At 52.7% G+C, this 20,600-nt stretch overlaps 1 protein-coding gene across 10 annotated transcripts in view; it reads left to right on the forward strand.

Annotated features, from left to right (window-relative positions):
• The window catches only part of PRKN (parkin RBR E3 ubiquitin protein ligase), a 638,297-nt gene that overhangs the window by 518,402 nt on the left and 99,295 nt on the right, over positions 1–20,600 (forward strand). The gene's annotated exons all lie outside the window — the stretch shown is intronic.

Below are 20,600 nucleotides of genomic sequence, written 5' to 3' on the forward strand. Positions count from 1 at the left end.
TGATACATGGCATAGTTCAGTCAATACAGTTCATTGAAGTTTCCTATGATTCACCATTCTCTGTGTTGTTATTTTTACATACCTGTTCCTATCACAAGGGGGCAGTATTCACATCAACCACAGCTGAATATAAAAAGACCGATCAGCATCCAAATTAAGTTCCCATGGTACAGATTTTTTTTTTTGCACTAGTTGATGATTTTACAGTACATGATTTTACATTTACCCAGTAATTATAATTCATGAAGTGTCCTTTTACCTCCAATACTGCTGCTTTCAACACAGTAGCTGCTTTTAACACAGCAGCTGCTTTCTACACAGTAGCTGCTCTCTACACAGTAGCTGCTCTCTACACATGTGTGACTGGTCCGCATAAGTACATTATGGCACCAACCCTGTCACATACACCTGTATTTGTACGGGGTGTATGTGATGGGGTTGGCGTGATGATGTCATCATGCTGGGTACTCGTATGTGGGCGTATCTGCATGTGGGCGGACCCGCCTGGAGACAGATAGAGGAGCAGTGTCTCGGTTCCTAAGACCATCAGAAATATGTGTTTTCCGATGGTCTTAGGCGACCCCTGTGAAAGGGTTGTTCGACCCCCAAAGGGGTAGTGACCCACAGGTTGAGAACTGCTGCTTTAAAGAATAATGTAGAAATGGGACATCGGACAGCTGCACGGAGGCTGTGTTCTCCCGCCTCGGCCGGGTCCAGGTGAAGCCATTCGCGCAGGTGGGAGCAGGACAGGAGCTGAGGCAGGCTCTGCTGATGCAGTGGCCGCCCTGATGCAGAGGAGAGCCTGGTGCCGGCCTTGCTTTCAAAGGACATGTTCACGGCGCCCTCTCCCACGTGTAGGGCACCCAGAGTCCCAGGGCATGCAGGCAGTCTTTCTGCTCTGAGTCACAGGATGCTGGGGAACGCTTATTTCTATCTGAGCAACGTTCCTGGGGCTAAGTCACAAAGGGAGTGTTTAGATCGAGTGAAATAGCAGTTTCATGGGGAAGAACTGTCTCCGCAGTGGCTTCTGTATCTGTGGTCTGGCCTTCCGTCCCTCCATCAAGGCGGCAAGGATTCATATGGTGCCAAACGGAGTTAGCATTGCCCTAGACAGTGGTCGGCAAACTGCGGCTCGCGAGCCGCGGTTTGCCGCTCTGTTGACTAATGAGTTTGCCGACCACTGACCTAGACTCTCGATTCCAATAATTACAGGCTGTTGTTGTTCCTTGTGATTAAGCCCCTATCCCAGTGGTCGGCAAACTCCTTAGTCAACAGAGCGGCAAACCGCGGCTCGCGAGCCGCAGTTTGCCGACCACTGCACTAGCAGATCTCAGTCGCCAGAGGACATCCAGGCTCGCCCATCGGATAGTCTCCCGGGATTGCCAGCGTAATCCCCCACACTCGGTGGCTTAAAGCAAGGGACATTGTGTCACAATTCTGGAGGCTAAACTCCCCAAATCAAGGTGCCTAACGGGGCGACGCCTCGTTTCTCTCCATAACTCTCGGCATTATCTGAAACGGGTCCTTTGTCTTTAATTCGTTTGTTTGCGTGTTACCTGACCGCGTGTCAGAATGTACATTTCATGGGGGCGGGGACTGCATCTTAGCATCTATGGTCCTCACGCGTGGACCAGTTCCCGGCATTTGGCTGCTCAATCTAGTTGTTGAGGAAAGAGTGATATTCATATTCTCTCGATATTAGTTTTCTTCTCTCACTGGTTCCACTTTATGCGGGCCTGTGAGAACGTTAAAACTAATCAAATTAACAAGCGGGCTATTCCATGAAAATTGACGTGTTGTTTCTTCATATTTTGGTCCCAATCTTTACAGTAGAAATGAGTTTCTGCGTGAACAGAACAGTCCTGTAAAAACACCAAAGACATCACCTCCATGTAAAGGCAAGACGTTGGTCCTTTAAAGACAAAAGTATATCCGATGTCTTATAAAGAGTCGGGTGAAAACTGCATTGTTCTTTGGTTCGTTTTCCGCTAGAATATTTTATGGAGAGGGAGAGGGTGATGTGGAGGAGTGCACGCAGAGCTCCTGGCGATTCGCCTGATGGAGGCCGCCGTTGGAACAAATCCACAACACCGTTCAGTTGGACTCGGGAGCCATCAGCAGAGAAAGATCTGGTCCCACCTTAGCTGTTCGAAACATGGCTGTGCGGTGCTGACTCGATGAGATACAGTCCAGCTTGTCTGCGGATGTCACAGAAACTCGAGCTTTCTCGGCTCTAAAAGATAAAAACAAATAGAGTGAGACGAAACACGGAGAGACCCAGGCAGCACACCCTGTGAGCGTGGGGAGCCGCGGGCCTGGGGCTTCATCCCAGCACCACCCGGGACAGGCGGGGAGGGCGTGATGCACTGTCGCGGGTTGTCACATCAGAATGGCATTGTTTCCAGGGCAGGAAACCGCAAAACAAAACCGACTTCCTGCCTAAAAATTCTGGATTCCATTCTACCAGAGGAAGTATTTTGTCGTTTAGCTTTTTATTTTAACACTAGAGGCCCGGTGCATGAAATTTGTGCACGGTGGGGGGGGGGGGGTGTCCCTCAGCCCAGCCTGCACCCTCTCCAATCTGGGACCCCTAGAGGGATGTCCGACTGCCCATTTAGGCCCTATCCCACCGGATATCCCTCTCACAATCCAGGACTGTTGGCTCCCAACTGCTCGCCTGCCTGCCTTCCCGATTGCCCCTAACCGCATCTGCCTGCCAGCCTGATCACCCCCTAGCCACTCCCCTGCCAGCCTGATTGATGCCTAACTTCTCCCCTGCCAGTCTGTTTTCCCCTAACTGCCCTCCCCTGCCAGTCTGGTCACCCCTAACTGCCCTCCCCTGCAGGCCTGGTCGCCCCCAACTTCCCTCCTCTGCCAGCTTGGTCACCCCTAACTGCCCTCCCCTGCAGGCTTGATCGCCCACAACTGCCCTCCCTTGCAGGCCTGGTCCCTCCCAACTGCCCTCCCCTGCTGGCCATCTTGTGGTGGCCATCTTGTGTCCACATGGGGGCAGGATCTTTGACCACATGGGGGCAGCCATCTTCTGTGTTGGAGTGATGGTCAATCTGCATATTACTCTTTTATTAGATAGGATAGAGGTTTGGTGCATGGGTGGGGGCCAGCTGGTTTGCCCTGAAGGGTGTCCCAGATCAGGGTGGGGGTTCCCTTGGGGCATGGGGCGGCCTGGGCGAGGGGCCTGTGGTGGTTTGCAGGCCGGCCACTCCCCCTGGCGACCCAAGCAGAGGCCCTGGTATCTGGGGTTTATTTATCTTCTACAATTGAAACTTTGTAGCCTGGAGTGGAGTTAACCCTTCTGCTTGCTCCATGGCAGCAGCCATTTCTGTTGGGATTTATGTATCTTCTATAATTGAAACTTTGTAGCCTTAAGCGAGGCCTGGACTGGCCAGGGTGTGTGGAAAGCTTTCCTCCATCGCCGGGGGCAACCCTAGCCTCCTGCTCTCTCCAGCTCCGTGGCTGCCGCCATTTCTGTTTGGATATGTATCTTCTATCATTGAAACTTTGTAGCCTTGAGTGGAGGCCTAGGCCGGCAAGGGCAGGTGGGAAGCTTGGCTTCCTCCATCGCCGGGGAAACCCAAGCCTCCCTCCTGCTCTCTGTGGCCATAGCCATCTTGGGTGGGTTTATTTGCATATTTGCTCCTGATTGGCTGGTGGGCGTGGCTTGTGGGCATGGCCTGTGGGTGTAGCGGAGTGATGATTAATTTGCATATTAGTCTTTTATTAGATATGATCATTTCAGACTTAGAGAAAAGAGGCAAGACCAGGAAAAAGAATCTCCATCCACTCCTCAGCTGGTACCCAATTGTGAGCATTCCCCGCGTTTGCTTCTGTCCCTGTGCACATGCTCACGGGCACGTGTGTGTTTTCTGAACCATTGGAGAGGGAGTTGCCTCACAGTAACATAATAAAATAAAATTTTAAATCTTCAAAATATACAATTTTTAAATCTGCAGGCAGCTATATCTAAGAAGCAAAAACTAGCAATCATACAATTAGAAAATCTTGTGTGTGCTTTATACTTATTTTCCTTTTCCCTACATGTCAAAACTTGTGAAAACCACATTGTGAATTATCTACCTGAGGTGGAAGTTAAAAAATTAGCAAGTTTTTGGAATGAACAATAGTCACATTTCTTTTCAAACTTCTACTTCTGAGTACAGGTAACCCTCGCTGCCTAGATGCTTTATTTCCTCATTTTGCTTGTGCCCCGGGTTTATCTGGAGTGAATTCTGGTTTCCCACTGGCCCAGCTCTGAGCATGAATGAGCTCCTGGGGAGAAGGAGGTTCAGATCGCGGAGGGTCAGGTGCGGACCATCTGCAGGGCCCGGCAGGTGTCCCCCAGCCATCCGTCGTCCTCGCCGGCTCTCCTCTCATCCGCTTCTGCCGAACGCCGTGGCTGCCTCTCAGAAGCAGCGTTGTGATGCACACAGTACACTCTATCTGATGGCGTTGAAACGAGACCCTCCCGTTTCTAGGAAATAAACGACTTTTCATTCTATTCATACCAGCCATTCCGTACAAAACCAAGACAGGAAAGCATATGCCATGAATGACCTTCTGTTGTAAATATGGTATCCCAATTATGGCTCCGTCGGCTTGCTGGATAAGATCCAGGGTGCTCACTTAGACCTGAATGTCAGATAAACAAACACACAAAAATACACGGAACATACACTAAAAAAACACGTTCATTGTTTATCTGAGAGTCAGATGTACTGAGATGTCCTGTATTTTGATTTGCTGAATCTGGGAACCTTGGACCGTGCTTCTTCCGAGCACGTCGCTGGGTTTAAGAGGTGGCGGTGTCCTCTGGTTCTCCTCGCGGGGCGCGGCGAGCACGTCGGAAGCCCCGTGAAGCAGCGCCGCACGTCTTCAGGGTGTGCACTTGGCAGCCCGCCCCCAGCACACACGTGTTTGTATTTCTATCGTTTCCCTTCACGGCTCTCCCTTCTTGAAACAACAAGAACATCCAGAAACTGTCCTGTTTGTTGCAAATACCTCTAAGCTGCCTCCTCTCCTTTTATTGAGTGAGTCACAGAAAGAGTTAAAATAACTCAGTGCCTTCTTATTGATATCCATAGAATAATGACAGTTTTAATCTGAATAGTCATTAAATTTCCATCCATGTGGTCTTAATAATGCACATGGAGTATCCTATCTAACCAAGAGGTAATATGCAAATTGACCATCACTCCAACACACAAGATGGCCGCCCCCATGTGGACAAAAGATGGCCACCACAGGATGGCCAGCAGGGGAGGGCAGTTGCGGGTGATCAGGCCTGCAAGGGAGGTTCAGTTAGGGGTGACCAGGCCTGCAGAGGAGGGCAGTTGGGGGCAACCAGCCCTGCAGGGGAGGGCAGTTGGGGGGGTACCAGGCCTACAAGGGAGGGGATTTAGGGGTGACCAGGCCGGCAGGGGAGGGCAGATGGGGGGAACCAGGCCTGCAGGGGAGGGCAGTTGGGGGGGACCAGGCCTGTAGGCAAGGGCAGTTGGGAGGGGCCAGGCCTGCAGGGGAGGACAGTTGGGGGGGACCAGGCCTGCAGGGGAGGGCAGTTGGGGGGGACCAGTCTGACAAGGGAGGGCAGTTGGGAGGGACCAGCCCTGCATGGGAGGGAGTTGGAGGGGACCAGGCCTGCAGGGGAGGGCAGTTGGGAGGGGCCAGGCCTGCAGGGGAGGACAGTTGGGGGCGACCAGGCCTGCAGGGGTGGGTAGTTGGAAGTGACCAGGCCTGCAGGGGAGAGCAGTTGGGGAGGACCAGGCTGGCAGGGGAGGGCAGTTGGGTGGGACCAGGTCTGCAGGGGAGAGCAGTTGGGGGGGAACAGGCTGGCAGGGGAGGGCAGTTGGAGGGGACTAGGCCTGCAGGGGAGGACAGTTGGGGGGACCAGGCCTGCAGGGGAGGGCAGTTGGGGGGGACCAGGCCTGTAGGCAAGGGCAGTTGGGAGGGGCCAGGCCTGCAGGGGAGGGCAGTGGGGGGGGACCAGGCCTGCAGGGGAGTGCAGTTGGGGGTGACCAGGCCTGCAGGAGAGGGTAGTTGGAAGTGACCAGACCTGCAGGGGAGAGCAGTTGGGGGGGACCAGGCTGGCAGGGGAGGGCAGTTGGGTGGGACCAGACTTGCAGGGGAGAGCAGTTGGGGGGGAACAGGCTGGCAGGGGAGAGCAGTTGTGGGGGACCAGGCTGGCAGGGGAGGGCAGTTGGGGGCAACAAGGCCTGCAGGGGAGAGCAGTTGGGGGGGACCAGGCCTGCAGGGGAGGGCAGTTAGGGGCAACCAGGCTGGCAGGGGAGGGCAGTTAGGGGCAATTGGGCCAGCAGAGGAGCAGTTAGGCATCAATCAGGCTGGCAGGGGAGTGGTTAGGGGGTGATCAGGCTGGCAGGTAGAAGCAGTTAGGGGCAATCAGGCAGGCAGGCAGGCAGGTGAGCGGTTGGGAGCCAGCAGTTCTGGATTGTGAGAGGTATGTCCCAGATTGGAGAGGGATGTCCCAGATTGGAGAGGGATGTCCCAGATTGGAGAGGGTGCAGGCTGGGCTGTGGGACATGCACATACACACACCCTGAATAAATTTCGTGCACCGGGCCTCTAGTTTTTATATAAGTCTCAAGAAGTAAACTTTTACTTAGAATTTTAAATCAGAAATCCCAAGTTCAGGCTACAGTCTTATATACTTATAGAAACATCGAGAGTTATTCTCTCTGAGGACTGCAGTGAAGAGATTTTTAAGAGCTAAAGTCAAGCTGTAGTAGAAAGCTACAGTAATTAAAATGGCAGGGCACTGGCACAAAATCACAGCAACAGAACAGCATAGAAAGCCCAGAAATAAGCTTACACTTATATGATCGGTCAGCCTATAAGGCAATAAGAAATAACATGCAATAGGAAAAAGACAGTCTCTTCAATAATTGGTGTTGGGAAAACTGGACAGATACATGCAGAAAATGATATTGGACCGCTTTCTAACCCCATGTTCAAAAGTAAACTCAACATGGATTAAAGACTTACATTTAAGACCCGAAGCCGTAAAACCCCTAGAAGGAAACAGGGCCGCAAACTCTTCCAATTCGGCTCCGCATTATCCTTTTGGGTACATCTCCTCGGGCAAGGGAAGCAAAAGCAAAAATAAACAGATGGGACCACATCCAACTAAAAAGTGAAGGGACCCATCCGCAAAGTGAAAAGACGACCTGATGAATGGGAGAACGTGTCTATACTGGTATGGCTAATAAGGGGTTAATACCCCAACTATATAAAGAACTCCTCCAACTCCACATCAAAACAACCAACAATCCAATTAAAAAGTGGGAAGAGGATCTGGATAGGCATTTTTCACGGAAAACATACAGATGGCCAGCAGGCACATGAAAAGATGCTCCACAACCCTGGTCCTCAGGGAAATGCAGATCAAAACCATAATGAGGTCCCTCACACCTGTCAGGAAGGCTGTCGTCAGGAAGAAGCGTGGGCGCAGAGGCAGGGAGAAGGGAGCCCTCGCGCACTGTCGGTGGGAATGCAGACTGGTGCAGCCACTGTGGGAAACAGTATGGAGCTTCCTCAAAAAATTAAAAATAGAGCTGCCATATGATCCAGCAATCCCATTTCTGGTTATTTATCTGATGAAAATGTAAACACTAATTTTTAAAGAGATATACACCCCTTTGTTTATTGCAGCATTATTTACAACTAGTGGCTCAGTGCACGAAATTCATACGGGGGAGGGGGGCGTCCCTCAGCCCAGCCTGCACCGTCTCCAATGCGGGACCCCTCAGGGGATGTACGACTACCTCTCACAATCCAGGACCACTGGCTTCTAACCGCTCGCCTGCCTGCCTGCCTGCCTGCCTGCCTGATCGCCCCTAACCACCTCTGCCTGCCTGATTGCCCCTAACTGCTCCCCTGCTGGCCTGATTGCCCCTAACCACTTCTGCCTAGCCCCACAGCCAGGACCCAGAATTCCCTCCTCTGGCTGGTCGCAGGCACCTGGGACCCAGGCTTCCCTCCTTCTGGCCAACCACAGGCACCCAGGACCCAGGCTGGCTTCGGCCAGGCCTGCCACAGGGCAGGCGGCTTGTCCCTCTCCCAGGCCGCAGCCCTAGCTGCTGGCGCCCGGGACCACGGGGCGTGTGGCTTGTTTCTCTCCCGGGCCTCAGGTGCAGGCACAGCCGCTGGCACTTGGGACTGCGGGGCGGGCGGCTTGTCCCTCTCCCCGGCCGCAGCCTGGCTGGTCCCCATTCCTCTCTCCCCAGTGTTGAGTGTCTGAGCCCTTATGGCTTGACGGCGTGAGGGCATGACAACCATTTGCATATTAGCTCTTTATTATATATGATAGTCAAGATTTGGTGGGAACAACCCAGGCATCCATCGATAGGTAATGGATAAAGAAGATGTGCCATATATCCCATATATCACTTAGCCACAAAAGCAGAATGAATGTTGCCATTTGTGAGAACATGGATGGACCTAGAGGGTATTATAATAAGTAAAATAAATCTAACAGAAAGAGAAGCATCATATAATTTTGCTAAAATGTGGAATCTAAAAAGCAAAATGAAACAGACCTACAGACACAGAGAACACACTGACAGCTACAGCAGGGGAGCGGGGAGGGGCGCTGGGTAAAAGGGGTGAAGGGGATCGAGAGGCACAAACTTCCAGGTATAAAATAGATGTCACGGGGACGTAACGCACAGCGTAGGGGATACAGCCAAAACGTCAGAATGACTTCGTATGGTGTGGCGATCACGCCCTCGGGTATATAAATATCGAATACCCGTGTTGTACACCTGAAACTCACATGATGCTGTACGTCAACTGTACCATGATAATAAAAAGGAGCTTAACGGATTCCACTGCTAGAATTCCAACACTCAGAACATATCACTCAGAGCAGGTTTCATGTGTGCAAACATCTTTAAAAACAACGCGCTTGAATGTGACCTTGACATAGCGTGCATTTTGCCATGAATGTGACCAAATTTGTGTCATCATTCTTAATCTCAGGAGAGTATTCAAGTACTCAGTAGTGTAACTTCTGTTTGAAACAAGTGATGGGTGTTTGATTTAGAGCTTTCAATGTCAAGCGGATCTTCATTCTTGTTTCTAAAATGACCTCCGTTGCAGCCGTACGCTGACACTTTGGGTTTTAGGGACATGACCAGCGTCCTCGTCACGCCCCCGGGAAGTTCCCTGCACCGTATTTTAGTGGAAACGCAGGAGCCGATCCACTCCCTTCTCCTGGTTCTTCATGGCTGCTCGTCGCCCACGCTGCTGCCAACAGAAGCAGATGCCTCGCCCGTCTCCATCTCAACTACACGGGGTGGGGGCTGTGGGGCTGCACATCTTGCCTGTGCGTGGGAACGGTTCTGTGGGGCGAGCACCACTGACGTGCTCCTCTGAGTGTGCCGAGGAGCTGATCTGGGTTAGCGAGTTTGGATAGCAGAGCTGTCTTCGGCCCTTGAATAGTGGCCCGTGCAGTGAACAGCCTTCGCAAAGAGAGAGCCATCGCTTCACATGTAGTTTGCTAGCGTGTAAACTGGACCAGCCGCGGAGACTGTGTGTTCCCATCTGGTCACAGTTGCCCGGGAGCCAGGAGGCCCAGCATGGCGAAGAGCCACGGGGCCCGCGCTCGGCGAGGATAAGCCCCCGGACGTGTGAGCCGCTCTGCACGGAGGCCACCCCGGCCCCTTCCCCGGAGGGGGTGTGAGGGACGCAGTGGAGGTGCGTGCACATTGAATGTCGGAGCCGAGTGGCTCTGTCAGGAGACATAATGGGGACGGCGCCCTGTTCTCTAGAATGTCATGTCTGGGGGATACCAGGATGGAGCTGTTGCAACAGAAAGGGCGTAAGGACGCTCTACACCAGCCGTGGGCTAACTACGGCCCGTGGGCCGGATCCGGCCCGTTTGGCTGTTCTATCCGGCCCGCGGAGCCGAAAGAGCGGAGGGTTCTCTTGCTCTCCCCTCCGCTCCTTTACTTTGAATTTATATTAGTTCACACAAACACTCCATCCATGCTTTTGTTCCGGCCCTCCGGTCCAGTTTAAGAACCCATTGTGGCCCTCGAGTCAAAAAGTTTGCCCACCCCTGCTCTACACTGAGACGCACGGAAGAGAGGTGCCCCCGGGGAAATAGGAGGACGCAGAGGAAAAGGAAAGGGCTGTGTTTCAGTCACTAGATTTTTTTTTTTTTTAACGAAATCTCCTTTCAAAACCGAGAGAAGGTGTTAGCACCGAGCAGGCACAGGAGGACGTGGGTGACTGTTTCTCCACGTGCCCGGTCCCCACGGTAACCGGCACATAGATGGGCGAGCGCGGCCCACGGAGGAGCAGCCTCAGCGCCCACATCCCGAGAACCTGTGCCGCTGTGGCCACGTGGCAAAGCCCGAAGGCGCGAAGCGGGCTTGGCACTGGCCAAGCGGGGGGCCTCCCTGCAGAGCTGCCCTCGCAGGAGGTGCGCGCCTGCCGCTCTGTAAAGGGCAGCACCGGGGCCCCCAGAGGGGCCGCTGGCCGTTCCGGAGCGGGGACAGGCTGCCTGGGTGACGTCCACGGAGACGCCAGGGCTGCAGGCAGGGCGTTCGGGGCGAGTGCCCCTCCTCTTAGATGGGCGCCGGGGCGGCGGGAAGGGCCGGATGCGGCCCCCGCCTGCAAAAACTCCTAAACGTCACCCCCCCACCCGCCCCGGGGCTTGGCCTATGGTCAGGGTCCGTGTGTCCATGCGTGCGATCAGACATTCTGGCGGGTTTGCACTACCGTGGACCTGTGTAGCCGACCGCCAGCTGAGAGTCTGCATGCCGGGTTCGGGGCCTGGGCTTCAAAACACCTCACTGATGCCGTCACCGAGCTCCGGGGCAGACCTAGCCGGTGCCATCCGGCGGCCCCTGGAACCTCCCGCTTCTCCCGGGTGGAGCGTGCGTGCCCGTTGCCCGAAGGCGGCCTCCGATCCTGAGGGTCCATCGCCCAGGTGATGGTTCCTTCCTAACGTGGTTCTGACACAACAGCGATCATTTCAAAGCATGACTCGTCCTAGCTGGGAGCTCAGTGGTTAGCGCGCCGGCCCAAGGATGGAAGGGGTCGCAGGTTCGCTTCCCGGTCAAGGGCAGGTACCTCTGTTGCATGCTTGATCTCCAGGCCTCCACCTGAACCCGCACGGGAGGCAACGCATCGATGTTTCTCGCTTTCTCTCTCTCCCCCCACTTCCACTCTCTCTAAAATCAATGGGGGGCTGGGGGGGTACCCTCAGGTGAAGATTAACAACAACAAGAAGAAGCAGGAGTCGATCATCCATCCCGAACGAGCTGCGATGTACGGATGCCACTTTCCACGAACACCAGGCGCCCGAAGCTGCACCCAGGGACCGCGTGGATCAGCACAACCTCGCCGCCGTGTCTCCCAGCCTGCTTCCTCCAGGCCGGCTTCGGAGAGCGTGTGGGTGCTGGGCTCACCCCCGCTTCTTCCCCGACGCCCCCCGAGGAGGACGCAGACGCAGACCAACTGGGAAGAGTCCATAAGCAGCTTATTTCCTCCCGATTTCAATGTGGGAAGAACAGGCGTCACGGTCAAGTGCTGGCGAGGATGCGGAGAAAAAGGAACCCTCGTGCACTGCTGGTGGGAATGCAGACTGGTGCAGCCACTGTGGAGAACAGTATGGAGTTTCCTCAAAAAACTGAAAATGGCCGAAACCGGTTTGGCTCAGTGAATAGAGCGTCGGCCTGCGGACTGAAGGGTCCCGGGTTCGATTCCGGTCAAGGGCATGTACCTTGGTTGTGGGCACATCCCCAGTGGGAGGTGTGCAGGAGGCAGCTGATCGATGTTTCTCTCTCATCGGTGTTTCTAACTCTCTATCCCTCTCCCTTCCTCTCTGTAAAAAAATCAATAAAATATATTTTTTAAAAAAATTGAAAATGGAACTCCCATTTGACCCAGTGATCCCACTCCTAGGAATATATCCTAAAAAACTAGAAACACCAATCAGAAAGGATATATGCACCCCTGTGTTCATAGCAGCACAATTTGCAATAGCTAAGATTTGGAAACAGCCTAAGTGCCCGTCAGCAGATGACTGGATCAGAAAACTATGATACATCTACACAATGGAATACTATGCTGCCATAAAAAAGAAGGAATTATTACCATTTGTAGGCACCTGGATGGAATTAGAGAACATTATGCTAAGTGAAATAAGCCAGTCAATGAAAGAAAAATACCACATGATCTCACTCATTTGGGGATAATGAAAAACATTATAAACTGATGAACAAAAAGATAGATACAGAGGCAGTAAAGCATCCAACAGACTGTCTAATTACAGCGGGAAGGTTAGGGAGAGGTGGGGGAAATAAGAGATCAACCGAAGGACTTGTATGCATGCATATAAGAGTAACCAACGGATGCAAAACATTGGGGGGTGAGGGCATGTATGGGAGTGGGGTGGGGGGGCAATGGTAAGATATGTACACATATAATACCTTAATAAAAAACATTAATAAAAAACAAACAAAAGAACAGGCGTCACGGATCCTCAGGTGCTCCCTTCAGTCCCTCGGTGTCACAAAGCCGCTGCCCGCACCTGGAGAGGCCACCGCGGCTCAGGGACGGTCCGCAGGGCGCGTCCTGGTGGGGGAGCCCCGCGTGGCTGGGCAAGGGCCCGTGGCGAGGCTGGCACCTGACGTGCGGCACGGAGACCCCCTCCCCGCGGCGCCGCTGAGCCCGGTTTTGCCAGAACGTCTGTGGCTGCGGTGCTGGGTGTCTTCTGAGGAGCCGGGGGCACCCGGAGTGAGGGCTGGGTTGGGTGCGCAGCTCCCGCTCGCCTCCATCCTGCGTAAAGGGGTCCTCACTGCGCGTCTTCTATGGGGGCCAGTGCTCACAGCACCCAGGAATCCGCCACGTGTGTCTCTCACGTGTGGTGCAGCGTAAGGGGGAGGGGACAAAGGTCTGACAGCAGCAGGCCAGCCGCAGGGTTTGATTTGCTGTTGTTGTTTCTCTTGGCAGGAAATTTTTCACAGAAGAGCTATTATGGCATTAACTTAGCTACTTTTACACAGTAGATTCTCGTGCTTCTTAGACCCTATTGGACCCCAGGCCCGGCAGCACCGTTGTCCCCGGGGCTGTGGGGACGCTCTGGGCGTCACCGGCGAAGGCAGGAAGGCCGGGCTCTGGCGTCCTGCGTGGCTGGGGAGCCGAAGGGCTGCCTGCGCGGAGCACGCACATCTTTCATGATGATGGTGCCTGCAGGGTGCCGCCTGCCCTAATTGGATCTGATTAAGGGGAAATGCAAAAGCTGTCCTCATTTCTCTCCGAGTGGAGTGGTGCCAAGCCTCCGCGCAGGAAGGAAGAGGAGAGGGAGGGAGGAGGGAGGAGGCGCGTGGGGAAGCATCAGCCAGCCCCGGGCCACACACCCCGCCCCCCACCCGTTCCCAGGGGTGTGAGCTCACAACACATCCTACAGAGGGTTTTAGCAGCAACTATCAAACTGCTGAGCACAGTAACCTTACCTGGCAGTCTTGGACTTGGGCAATGCATCCCATTTCCATCATCTGAATGGTTTGCTAACATACACGTAGAGGCGGCCCACTGACATGCATGGTTTGCTAACATACACGTAGAGGCGGCCACTGACATGCATGGTTTGCTAACATACACGTAGAGACGGCTCACTGACATGCATGGTTTGCTAACATACACGTAGAGACGGCTCACTGACATGCATGGTTTGCTAACATACACGTAGAGACGGCTCACTGACATGCATGGTTTGCTAACATACACGTAGAGGCGGCTCACTGACATGCATGGTTTGCTAACATACACGTAGAGGCGGCTCACTGACATGCATGGTTTGCTAACATACACGTAGAAGCGGCCCACTGACATGCATGGTTTGCTAACATACACGTAGAGGCGGCCCACTGACATGCATGGTTTGCTAACATACACGTAGAGGCGGCCCACTGACATGCATGGTTTGCTAACGTACACGTAGAGGCGGCTCACTGACATGCATGGTTTGCTAACATACACGTAGAGGCGGCCCACCAGCACACATGTCAGCGTTCAGTGTTGGGTAAAGGACGGCGCAGAGCACAGAAAGGTGAGCCGCCAGGACACAGGGTGTGTTTGTACTGTTTGGAGTGAAACAATGTCCCTTCAGATCTTTAGGTAAAAAGAACAGGACAGAGAATTTCATGCTTGGTAGGGTGCCACATATTTAGATTGTGTGTGTGCATGTGTGTGCGTGTGTGTGCGTGTGTGCATGTGCGTGTGTGTGTGTGCGGTTATCTAAAAGAATATTCACAGAAATATTAATGGTGGCTGTTGCTGGTGGTGGAATTCCTAATTGTTATTTCCTCGACTATGTGTTGTAGTGTTTTACAATGACCATGAAAAAATAAGCACCCGCGTTTTATTTTGGAAAACACTGTTTTAAAGAAGGACACATAAATGTAAATATTATACATTTTCTTAACACCTCCTAAATAGGGAAACAAACAAACCTGGAAATGATAGTCCAGCAGCAGCACTTCTGAGAAATGAAGAATGCACGGCCCTTTTCCTGCCCCCACAGCACTGTGCACTCTGTGACCGCATTTTCTTCTTTTTTAAATATATTGTTATTGATTACAGAGAGGACAGGAGAGGGAGAGAGAGAGAGAAACATCAGCGATGAGAGAGAATCATTGATCGCCCGCCTCCTGCACACCCCACACCTGGGATCAAGCCCACAACCCAGGCCTGTGCCCTGACCTGGTTCGTGGGACAATGCTCAACCACAGACCCACACCGGCCGGGCCGTTTTCTTACCATTTTAATGCACTATTTACATTTTCAGGTTCCAGATTTCATGGGCCTCCTCTCTCTCAACACTTGAAAAAAAACACGGCCGGTTTTTGATCCGTGGTTCGAGCCTCAACCCGCAGACTGAAGGGTCACGGCTTCAATTCCAGTCAAGGGGCATGTACTTGGGTTACAGGTTTGATCCCCGGGGCGCGTGCGAGAGGCAACCAACGAGTGTGTTCCTCTCACATCAATGTTTCTCCCTCTCTCCCCCTCCCTTCCACTCTCTCCAAAACTCAATGGGAAAAATATCCTCAGGGGAGGATCAACGAAAACAAAACAGCACACCCCTGTGCGTTTGTACTTACGAGAGGTGATAGTTGATGAACATTTGAAAAGTCACCAAATACCCAAAACACAAGGACAGCAAAATACGGTGGAGGCCACACGTCGGGAACTTAGTCGGGAATGACAGCCGCTGGGCCCCTGGGCCCCTCACGTAGGAACAGCGTCTAAAAGGCCGTCGAGGGTCTGCGGGGGGCAGCCTTCAGCTTTGGAACACTGACTGAATCCCAGTCGATGAATTTTTATTCCCTAGTTGACAAGAGCTTCAAGCCAACTCGTCTAGAGACCGTTCTCCCAGGGAGGTGCCCGGGAAAGGAGGGCTGGTGAGCTGTCGGGGTTGGGTGCCCCAGGCCTGGTGCCGGCCTGGGTGGGGACGCGGAGGAGGCTAAGGGAGCCGGTCTGTGGCAGCTGCTGGCAGGCCCCCCCCCCCCCCCCGGAAACCTACCCCGTCCGCGAGAAGAGCCATCCTCCCTGCGTTTGAAGGCGCGAGCGCTTGCGAATGCCCTGCTTCAGATCACGAAGAGCGAATCTGGAGTCCTCGGCGGAAGTCCGCTGGCAGCTGAGAGCTCTCCTGTTTGGCCATTTGGGCTCATGGACACGCAGAGCGATTCCTCATTCCCTAGGAAGACACGTCCAGCTCTGGACAGCAGGCCAGGCGTAATGAACAGCAGCGCTGAAACGGAGCGCTTTCCGCCCACCACGGAACCTGCCGTTTGTCCTTCACGTTGGACTTTTTTGTCTCCTCTCGTTCCAATGCCGCTCACATCAGCATACAAACGTTAAAGATCGGAACTGCGGGAAAGCAGTGATGACTGTAAGGAGCGGTGCTGGGAGAGCTTAACAATTATCCTTTTCAGGATTTGAAATATGCCTTTCCATGATGAATGCAGCCATGCCCACGCTAAGACGAATAAAAGAAGCAGCGCAGAGCCCTGGAGCAATGAGGGAAATTACTGAGATCCACATCAGATACAAAAAGGAGAAAGAGAGTATCATGAACCACTCGTAACGTTTTGTTTAAAAAGCACACGTAGGCAGAACTCAAGCCGCCTTTGGAAACGCATCAGTTCCTGAAGTCCAATAGCATTTATTGTCTAACATGGTTTTGGATATGGCTTATGTTTTCGATGTCGCGCTGCCTGAGTGCATGCCAGGGAAGTCCGTTTTAGAGGACACGTTCCATGGCAAAGAGCAGGACTCGGAAACGAGGACCAGGCAGGGCGTGTCCGTACACGCGTGTGCGCACGTGTTGTGTGGGACTCAGGGTGCTTCTACTCAGAAGAGCCCTCACGGTGTCACTGGGTCACCCAGTCACCGCTGACCCACTGTCCCCACTCTAACAGAACTTCATCTGGCACGACATCCGCGGGGTGAGTCTCCTTTTTGATGGGATCCACTCGGGGGGTCACAGCCCCACGGGTTCTTTTCCCGCGTTATGTTAACTGGGCATTGACATGCGCATTTGAGGGAGACAGCCACCACCACAGTCTATGGCAGCCGTGGGCAAACTACGGCCCGCGGGCCGGATCCGGCCCGTTCGGCTGTTCTATCTGGCCCGCGGAGCCGAAAGAGCGGAGGGTTCTCTTGCTCTCCCCTCCGCTCCTTTACTTTGAATTTATATTAGTTCACACAAACACTCCATCCATGCTTTTGTTCCGGCCCTCCGGTCCAGTTTAAGAACCCATTGTGGCCCTCGAGTCAAAAAGTTTGCCCACCCCTGGTCTATGGGAAACCATGTTAAATTCACTCAAAATGGATTAAAATCACCTCCATTCCTTCCCATTTCCCTCCTCTTGTTTCAATCAAGATGAGCTTTTGAGAGCAAGGGGAAGAGAGAGCCATGGTCTGAGGTCACTTTCTTCCCTGAGACCCTCACGCCCTGAGGGGTCACTCCTGTGTGGACCCCCCGAATTAAATGTGCCACCTGAGGCACATGGCTGATGAAAGTACCACCCTCTAGAAATTGCAAGTAAGAATCACTCAGAACATAGGCCAATGGCAAAGGGAGAGTGTCATGCAATGCAGAGGCTGCCAACACGTCAGGAATATGCACGCTGAGAATAATTTTCTAATTTTTAAAATGGTGTTGACCTCCTAGCAACATCAAAATGAGGAAAATTTCAAGTGTGTTTAATGTTCCGTTACCGTATTTTTAATTTCCGGTTGCCGTCCTTCCTATGTCCTGCGTCCGTTCTCCCAAATGCCCGCCAGGAAGTCTACCGAGGAAGCCAAGCTGCTGCAGGGAGAAGCCCCAGCACGTGGACCGTAAGGGGGAGTCAGCATGTCTAGGGTTCGGGGAGCTGGGCTGCAGCGGTGACGGCAGATACTTCAGGTGGGCAAGTGGTGGGACTCGAGCAAGATTCCTTACATTGCTCATTGAAAACGACCCCAGCCCGCCCTTCTCCTTCCCACAGATCTGTTGTTTTCTTCTTTGGACAGAGTGCTCATCACCTTTTAAGCATCCCATCATTTTCCCATCGCGTGTTTGATTTCTGGTGTCTCTTTCCCCCTCAGAACGCAAGCTCCGAGGAGGGCTTGTGTCTGTCCCATTTTCCTACTAACGCGACCCCGGAGCCCGAACGGTGCCTGGCAGGAGTGGGTGCACAGTGGGTGCCTGTTGAGTGGTGTCGTCTCTTCTGTTGACAGTATTCCAGATGTTTCCTCCTATGGGGCCATGATTACAGCAGCGGTTGCAGTAACTGCTGTTGCCCATGTCTCCTTGTGTAACGCTAAGTTCCTCTCTGATCTACACCTGCCAGGGACTAGGCCAGCTTCAAGGTGCTATTGAACTGGATTGGGATGGCCCAGATCCCTTCTGCACGGGCCATGGAAGAGCAATCCCTTAGAGACGTAAAGAAATACCTGTTGGCAGAGGGCAGTTATGAAGATAGGCTGGATTTTATTTATCGAAGCGATTAGGTCGAGTCCCACCGCTGACTTTGAATGCGGTTGCTCAGCCAAGAGGCGGTCGCGAATTTTCCACGGATTCTCTCACCGCCTGACTCTCAGCCTGACTCAGAAGTGTCTCTTCAGCACGGGGAATGGAGCCCCCGGTCCGCCCGGCAGGAGCCCACCCGGCCACTCGCAGGCTGGCCTGCGGCCGTGCCCGCCCGGCGTGTGCTGCGAGGCGGCTGTTCCGTGGGTGGCTGCCTTGTCTTTGATCGCGTGGAGTCATCGTGTATTTTCTCTCCTTTTTCATCCTTAGCCAGTTTCCTTTCCCAAGTTGTACTCAAAGGAAAGCCAGAAGGTAGCTGTCATAGTCAGGCCTGCATGAGGGACCCTAAGCTGTGCCCCAGAGAGAAATCGCCCTCCACGCGCTCCACACCGAACAGCAGCCAGCTGCACACGGCACACTGTGTGGGTCATGCGCCAGTCCCAGCAGCCCATCAGAGAGCTGAGCTCCGAGGCCGTGTTCACCCCAAGTCTGGTGCCCACGGTGTTCCATTGAACCCCAAGGATGTCACGCATGCCCCTGTGCTGATTTGCCAGGAAATTAAAAGGAAAAATAGTCACCGAAGACTCATGTGGTCTTTAACGCTTTTTATTGGAATTTGTTTTCCAAATGAGCCCCCCTCCTTCACAGGACGGCTACTGGGGAAGGAGGGGAGGCTAAAGCTTTCTCAAGACGCTCGTTGAGCGACTCGCCCGACGTGTGGGGTTTTAGTGTCTCTCGGTGCCTTCGTGGCATGACCCGCCGCTTGCAGCACGTTTTCCTGAGGAGGGTCCCGTTGGGTTGTGAGGTCTCCGTGGCGTGGGTACAGGATAAAAGTCCATGTCGGTTCCAGATGCCGAGATGAAAATCCCGGCCTCAAAGTTACCCTTTAAAAAAAGAAGAGTCCATTCTGGCTTCATGTGTTTTTGTAAATAAACATTTAATTCATCTTTAATGGCAAACAGGCATCTTACCTCTATTTCAGGGAGCTCGGATTTTAGGAAGCCAGTACAAAAGATGAGAAAAGCATTTCCTAACGGGGGGGGGGGGGGGGGAGGGGGGTTAAACAACGGAATAGTGTGTAGTCAGGATAAGTCCAGAGAGAGATGCAATTCTAATTTAAGTGGCCAGAGGCAACTAAACTGGCTTTTAAAACTGGGCAAGGACAAGAAAAACAAGGGAATAACAGGAAGAGAAGGGTCCTCGCGGAAGAAGAAAGCACGGTGTTAGCAGGCGACGAGGCCCCCAGCTCCCGTTTTCCTGGCAAAGAGAACATTTCCCATGTTAGGAGGACAGAACAAGAGATTTCAGGAGTAACTTACACTAAAAAAAAAAAAAAAGTGAGGACAGAACCAGGAGTCCTTTCCTAAGTATTTGGACAAACACTTTCTGAGCATCATCCCCGAGGCACTGCCGGGATCTGTGAGACGCCAGAGAGAAAGGCCAGCCAGAGGTCGGAGTTCTGGGGGTGGATTTAACCTTTCAACATGGGATTCGGAGGTAGAATTTCAAGGTAGGATGTGGCTTACTCCGCTCTGCCAGCTGGCTCGTTTACAACCTGCGTGACCGGGGTAAGTCACCTTGAGTACGACAGAGCGGCTGCAAGTGGGAAACAGGGCCCATTCTCCTCCCTCCCACCCCCACCCCCACCCCCACCCCAGCAAAAACCAGGTCAGCTCTGGCTAAGCGGAACCGCGCCTCGTCACTGCTTCCCTTTGGCATCTCTGTGGGATATCTGCTTTGGCCGCAGCTTGTTTGCCATAAGCATCCGTCTATTGACTGTGTACTCCAGCGACGCCCTCCTGTGCGCTCTGGCGGACCCAGGGGCGGAGCAGAAGGCATGGGAAGTGGTGACGAACTGGCCCTTTAATCCGAAATTTGAGTTCGTTTTCCCTTTTCCGTGTTTGTGGGTCTTGGCTTAAGTTATTTTCATTATTGCCTCAAAGGGTGCAATTTGAAATGGCCAGTGAGATTAAAAATAAAAAAAACCTTCCAGCTAGTTTGATGGTAAAAATGTCATAAAGCTTTATGATAATCAAATAAAAATATCAAATTGCTTATTAACCACTTTAGATTACTGTAGTGAATAAAGGAATAAATAATAAAAAGGCAACAAACTTAAAGCCCTGAATGTATACCATCCATACTTTTCTGGGAATATATGATCTGATGATACATATAAATACATATAGTGTATAGGGGTGGGCAAAGGTAGGTTTACATAATACAAATAAATAATACAGTAATTGGTAAATAAGAATAGAAGAATAAACTCTTTTTGCATACTCACAGCTGTAAGCCTACTTTCTCCCACCCCTGCACACACATTCATGCATCCATATCCATACGCGCGTAGTTGATATTCTGTTGACCCTCGGCATACTGTCACAACAAGTCTCAGTTATTTAGCTGGATCCTGGGCTGCTTAACAAAAGTGGCCTCTACCATCTTGGGGGTTGGGGGGAATAGTCTTCCTAGTGTCACAGGTACCCCCACACTCCAGAGACTGGAATCCTCTCTGCCTGTCCTTCTCTCATTCGTGTCACAA

This window comes from Plecotus auritus (genome assembly GCF_963455305.1).
Source record: "Plecotus auritus genome assembly, chromosome: 4".
Classification (NCBI taxonomy): domain Eukaryota; kingdom Metazoa; phylum Chordata; class Mammalia; order Chiroptera; family Vespertilionidae; genus Plecotus; species Plecotus auritus.